General features: G+C 36.2%; 1 protein-coding gene across 3 annotated transcripts in view; it reads left to right on the top strand.

The window, feature by feature from the left end:
- Positions 1–6,109, top strand: part of LOC127544568 (zinc finger protein 239-like) — a 50,045-nt gene that overhangs the window by 30,587 nt on the left and 13,349 nt on the right. The window lies entirely within an intron of this gene.

Below are 6,109 nucleotides of genomic sequence, written 5' to 3'. Positions count from 1 at the left end.
TTCTCCAAGACTTGTTTTGCATGGCCCCAGAGAGCAGAATTGTAAGTAATAAGACTTTTGCATGGCCCCAGAGGGCAGAATTATGAATAATAAGAGGAAACTCAAATTTTAGCTCAAGTTAAAACTCTCAAGGTCAGAAACTTCCAAAAGTGGAATACAGAGTCTTGGTAGGTAGTGAGTTCCCCTTTGTTCAAGGTTTCCAAGAGGAAGCTAGAGGCCTGCTTGTTGGAAATAGGGAGAAAATGTTCTTTTAGGTCCTTTCTAATTCTGTTATTTTTCTGGTTCTTTAAAACTCCTGCATCACTTAGTTGTGTTATTTTATAGGGAGCTTCATTAGATAGGGTTCTTCCTTCCATTCATCTCTCCCTGCAGGGTAGCAGAATCTATTTAGGAAGTCATAGGTTTCTAGCTCTCTCTCATCTTTGTGATCATCCAGTCAAAACCAGAGTTCTCTCTGGATACTTTCCATATTTTTTTCTTTGACTTGGAAGCTCTGGATTTTGACTATGATGTAGTTTTGGGAGTTCTCATTTTGAAGTTTCTTTCAGGAAGTTACCAGTGGGTGTTTCTCTTCCCCCCATTTTCATTTTGCCCTCTGATTCTAAGAGGTCTGCGTACTTTTCTTTTATAATTTCTTATAATGTCACTCTTCTAAAATATACTTAATACCTGTGTATCTCTTGGTTCTTTTTTGGTCATGATTTTCAGATATTTCTGTGATTCTTAAATGATATCTCTTTGATCTGCTTGCGAGGTTGGTTGTTTTTGTTATGAGATATTTTATATTTTCTTTTACTTTTTCTGTCATTTGACTTTATTTTAGTATTTCTCATTGTCTTATAGAGTCAATGTTTTCTTTTTGGTCTACTCTTATTTTCAGGAAGTTTGTTGCTTGAGGTAAGGTTTTTTTACCACTTATGCCAAACTATTAATTCCCTTCCCAGTTCTATGTCCCTATAGCTCTCACTCATTTTCTAAATTTTCCTCTAGTGCTTTCATTTCATTTACTTAAAAAAAAATCTTTTGCTTTATCTCTTCCAAAATTTCTAGTTGAATTTATATCTAAGCTGTGTCTTTCTTTGAGGCCTTGCTTGTAATGTTTTGGAGTCATTCATTTCAGGATTTGTGTCTTGAACATCTTTATAATTTTTTTTAATATTTGTATTATTTTTTCTTCCCTTCCCCCACCCCATTTTTTAATCTACTCCTTACCTCTGGACTTTATATTAGGATCGAGTTCTGCATATCTCTGGAAGGAATGTTTGTGCTGTTCTCTAGGATCCTTCTGTTGCTTTCTTAGGGTATTGAATATTGTCTTATTCCAGGATTTTAGGGGCAGCTCAGGCTGGGGATTTGTGAACTTTTTATATTCAAAATTCTATTGCTTCTCTTCTGAGTTCTGCAAGTTCTGGACCTCAGCTTCACACCTATGGACTTGCTCCTGGCTAGAGTTCCAGTGGATTGCTTCTGGTTTTAGCCACTATTAGCTAGGTGAATAGTCCTGCAGATTCAAAAAGCAGTGTAGTCTTCATTTTTGTCTGGGATTTTATCCTAGTTATTTTACTATAACCTTCAGCCTAAGTTGGAGCCTGGACCTGAGACCCTGCTGTGCTCCTTAACCACTATTACCTCTTCCATCCATTCCACAAAGATAATTCAAATTAAGAAAGAATTAACATACTCATATTAGAGCATTGGACCTGGAGACAAGAAGACATGAGTTCAAATATGACATTTAACAAGCTGGGTGACCCTGGTCAAGACACTTACTCTCTGCTTGCCTCGGTTTCCTTTTCTGTACAATGAGGATAATAAAGCTCCTACTTCCCAGGGTTGTTGTATAAAATTATTAGCACATAGAAAACTCCATATAAATGTTATTTATATTTATTATTAATAAAATAAGGTAAAAAACCTTTGACAAGGCATATCACTCATTTATTTAGTACTTATTAATGCTAAATATTAAAAAAGACAGTATGGTGATCATGGTTGTTCAACTACTTCTATTTTACTTTCATCCTACTATTTTTTCCCAGATAGGTTTCTCAAGAATAAATGTTTTTCCATTCTGGGAAGCAGTAATAAGGAATCTATAATGTTCTTTATCCTTTTATTACTTGGAAGTCTCAAGCCAGAAATAATGCTTCTGGCAAAACACCTTGATATTAGATCTTTCTTTTTATTTCTTTTCAGGGATGTTTCTCTCCAAATTGCTTTCTACTCAACTGTACTTCTAATAAATATATTCTACTCTTTACATAGAAACATATTTATATAGCATAGTGCCTGACACATAGTAGGCACTTAATAAATGCTTATTGAGGGATTAACAAAGTAAACATTTAAAACAAAGAGAAAGAACTTTGCTTGTATCTAGAAGAAAAAGTTTCAGGTTTCCATGTGGAAGCTCAAGGGGGATAAGGAGGTATCATCTTGTTCATCTTGTTATCATCTTGTTCATCTGTTGGGGTGGGAAGTCGGTTTAGATAACACTAATTCTGTCATGACACAATGAATGCCAGAGTGGTCCAAGTAGCCTCTCTCTGACTTTCATATTTCTCTTTCTATTTGAGTTCTGACCCCTTTATTTGTGGGAGTTGCTCTTACCTATACTTCTAGTCTCTGAGCTCCATGCAACTTCTTATAAATTTCTTTTCTCCATTTCCATGCTTTGTTTCTTGGATTCAGGGAACCTCTTCAAGGTTGCTCATATGGCTTCTTTTTCTGATTCACTAAAGGTACTACTACAGAATAGAGATCCTCTTTTAAGATCACATCTTTCACAGTTTAACATTTCTAATCTTTTTCGATGATTTCATCTTCAGCTTACACTAATAAAACTTGACAAAGTATAGGCAAAAAAGGATATTTTTAAATGGGATTAAAAAGTATATAAGCCCCAAATCTAGCATTATATGCATTATATATACATAAATAGGTAAAGAGGAGGCAAAACTACGCCTGTTTGAAAATAACATGCTTTTTTTTTTCTTCTCAGAAAATCCTTGAGAATCAGCTAAGAAAGTAGAAAACAATAGCTTTGGTAAAGTTTTAGATACCAAAATACCCTTCCTGCTTCCCCTTCTCCCAACAAAACCCAAAACATTTCTATGTATCAATAACAAAACCTGAGGGACAGTAATAAAAAAAGGAAGTCCAATTCAAAATAATTACAAAATACATGAAATAACTTGAGAATCATTCTACCAAAACACATTTAGTACCTGTATAGATATAACTTATAAGAACCATTCTTTCAAGAAATAAAGTATAATCAAGCTCTTGTATAATTATATAATTCAGCTCTTGTGGCTGTGCTGTGCTACTAAACTGTGTTACTAAAATTGGTTTATAAGTTTACTGCTCTCCTATTTAAACTATTAAAGGTATACTTTGCAGAGCTTGATAAAATGATAATAAAACTTATTTGGAGGGGGGGAAAAAGATCTGGAATATCAAGGGAAATAATGAAAAAAGATAACAATGAAAGAGGAATATCACTTCTAGAGCTCAAACTATAATGTAAAGCAATCATCAAAATCATGTGCTACTTAGCAGACTAGAACAGACTAAAAAAGGAAGAATAAAAAATAAAGTGCAATAACCAAGGATCAGAGAAAAAGAAGCAGTGGGACGTGTAGATGATGTAAAAAGGAAAGATGGTATAAAAATTTAAAAATAAATAAAAATTTATTTCAAATATATTTAAAAATGATTCTTAAAAAAAGGCTTATTGATATCTTTTCTTGATACCACAATTAGGTTGTGGTATGTGGTACCTGTGTGGTAAGCCTTCCATTATTACAGAGGAAAACCAAACTATACAGCAAGCACATTTGAAAATATTTGCAACATTCCATGCCTATGATGCTCATTTCTTTCCTTCTTTTTGTGGTTGTTAAGGCAATTGAGGTTAAGTTACTTGCCTAGGATTTTGCAGCTATTTGAAGTCACATTCTCCTGAGTCCAGGAGCAGTGATCTATCAACTGTACCACCTAGCTTTTCCCTGCTCATTTTTTAATCAATCAGTTCACAAATAAACTACTATGTGTCAGGAAATGTATTAGGCAAAGGGGATTCAAATACAATGAGTAAAACATGCCTTACATACAAGGAACTTTCCTACATTACAGGGCAAGATTGGACATTAATGATGTTTCCTTTTTTGCCAGGATTCTGTTTGTAATCTGTGCATCTTTCTCCTAATGTTTTGCAAATGCATTTGTCCTCTAAATTTGGCATTCCAAGTTTTTTTTTTTTTTTTTTTTCTCCAGGTCTTTAGCACCTGAGATACTTTTTAGGCCCTCTTGCCCTCACTAATAAGTTAAACTATTATAAAAACTGGAGATAAGTTGATATCTTTATCCATATTCACTGATCATTTTTTAGAGTCAACACCTTACTTGAATAGATCAAGCTGAAGTTGTTAAAAACTGTACAGTGTTTTTTATCATTATCCTTTTTGGTTTGATTTTTCTCCTTTGCTCCAACTTTGCTCCAGATAGTGGTCTGACTAAAAACAAATAGCAGATTCCTAAATTACTGCCTTATAGGAAATTTTTCTTTCTTTCTTCTTTTTTTTTTTTTTTCATGCATTCCATTTTCATCATCATCAGTCACTAATAATAGTCAGGAGGTATAGTAATGAAGCTTATGAGTAATCTGCAGATCTTTAAATTTTTATTTTTTAATCTTGAATCATATTTTCTTTTAAAAATATCTCATTGATGACTTTTATCTTTGCATCAGTTATTTCAGCCTCTGTGACAAAGTATTATAATCTTTGTTTACATTATCCTAACCATTGTGTATATTATTTTCCTTATTCAGCTTATTTCACTATATATTTGTTCACATGTTTTCTCATATTTTTCTGAATTTTTCATAGTAAGATTCCATAATTTATTCAGTTATTCTCCAACCAGTATTTTGCTACAGCAAAGAGAGCTGCTGTGAAAGAGAGCTGCTATGTTTGGGATCTTTCTTTTAGCCTTGTGCTCCTTGGAATATATATATATATATATATATATATGCCCAGCATTGGAGTTTTTGGGTTAAAGATTATAAACAAATCACTTTTCTTGCATAGTTCCAAATTGATTTTTAGACTATTTGGTCAATTCACAGCTCCCCCAACACCTCTAATGCTATTTCTATCTCTTTTCGTGGGTGTGAAGTGAAATCTTAGAGATTTAATTTTTACATTTCTCTTACTATTAATAGTTCTCTGGTGAAATCTTTCATATGATCGCTGCTGGTTAGCAACTCTTTGAAAACAGTTCAGGACATTTCACTACATGTCTAATGAGGAAAATGAGCTCAATTGAGAAATGCAATTTAGTACAGTGCCTGGCACATAGTAGGCACTTAATAAATGCTTATAGTCTCACTGATTGAACGCCCCTTCCTCAGGCCTCAGAAACTGAGTACAGAAAAATAGATGTGAAAGTCTCGGGAAATGTTGGCCAGGGAAGGGGTTGAGAGCAAGGCTGTGGTCTGGGTGCCAAAATCAGGAAGACAGAGAATGGCCAGAAGATGGCTGGTGCTTGGAGGGGTTCAGGAGGGCCTGCTAAAGTAGCACGACCCGAATTTCCAGGGCGACGTGGTTAAATGAAAATTAGGACCCGCTGCATGGCCCAGCGGGCTTGCCTTACTCCTGCGGTTCACTTTCTGCCCTCCACTCAAGGCTGAGGGAAAGGGAAGGCGGGGCCCCGGCTTCGGTAACAAACTGTTCCCCTTTGATCCCGCCTTTCGGGGGTGGAGCGTGTCAATACATGTTGAAGTAGGCGGGGCTCCCTTGCTTGGGGGCCGGGATAGGAAGTGTGAAGGACGGGTCAACAAGCGAAGCAGCCACCGAGAGAGGAGTCCTCCTAGTTGCTAGAGTGGGCCCGGAAGTGCCTTGAAGGTCAGGCGAGACTACCCCTTCCGTGAGGATTTCTGTGGGGCCTGGTCCCAGGTTCTACGTTTCCCCTGTACAGGTCCGCTCTTTGGGCCGTTTCCGGTGTGGGCCGCTGCCTCAGGCCGCAGCCAAGAGTGAGTCCAGCTCCGGAGAGGATAAAGGGAAGAGTGAGGCACCGTGTTACCAGGAAGTAGCCCAAGGTGGAG

Source organism: Antechinus flavipes, chromosome 1 (assembly GCF_016432865.1).
Source record: "Antechinus flavipes isolate AdamAnt ecotype Samford, QLD, Australia chromosome 1, AdamAnt_v2, whole genome shotgun sequence".
Lineage (NCBI taxonomy): Eukaryota > Metazoa > Chordata > Mammalia > Dasyuromorphia > Dasyuridae > Antechinus > Antechinus flavipes.
This window is presented reverse-complemented; position numbering and strand designations above follow the sequence as displayed.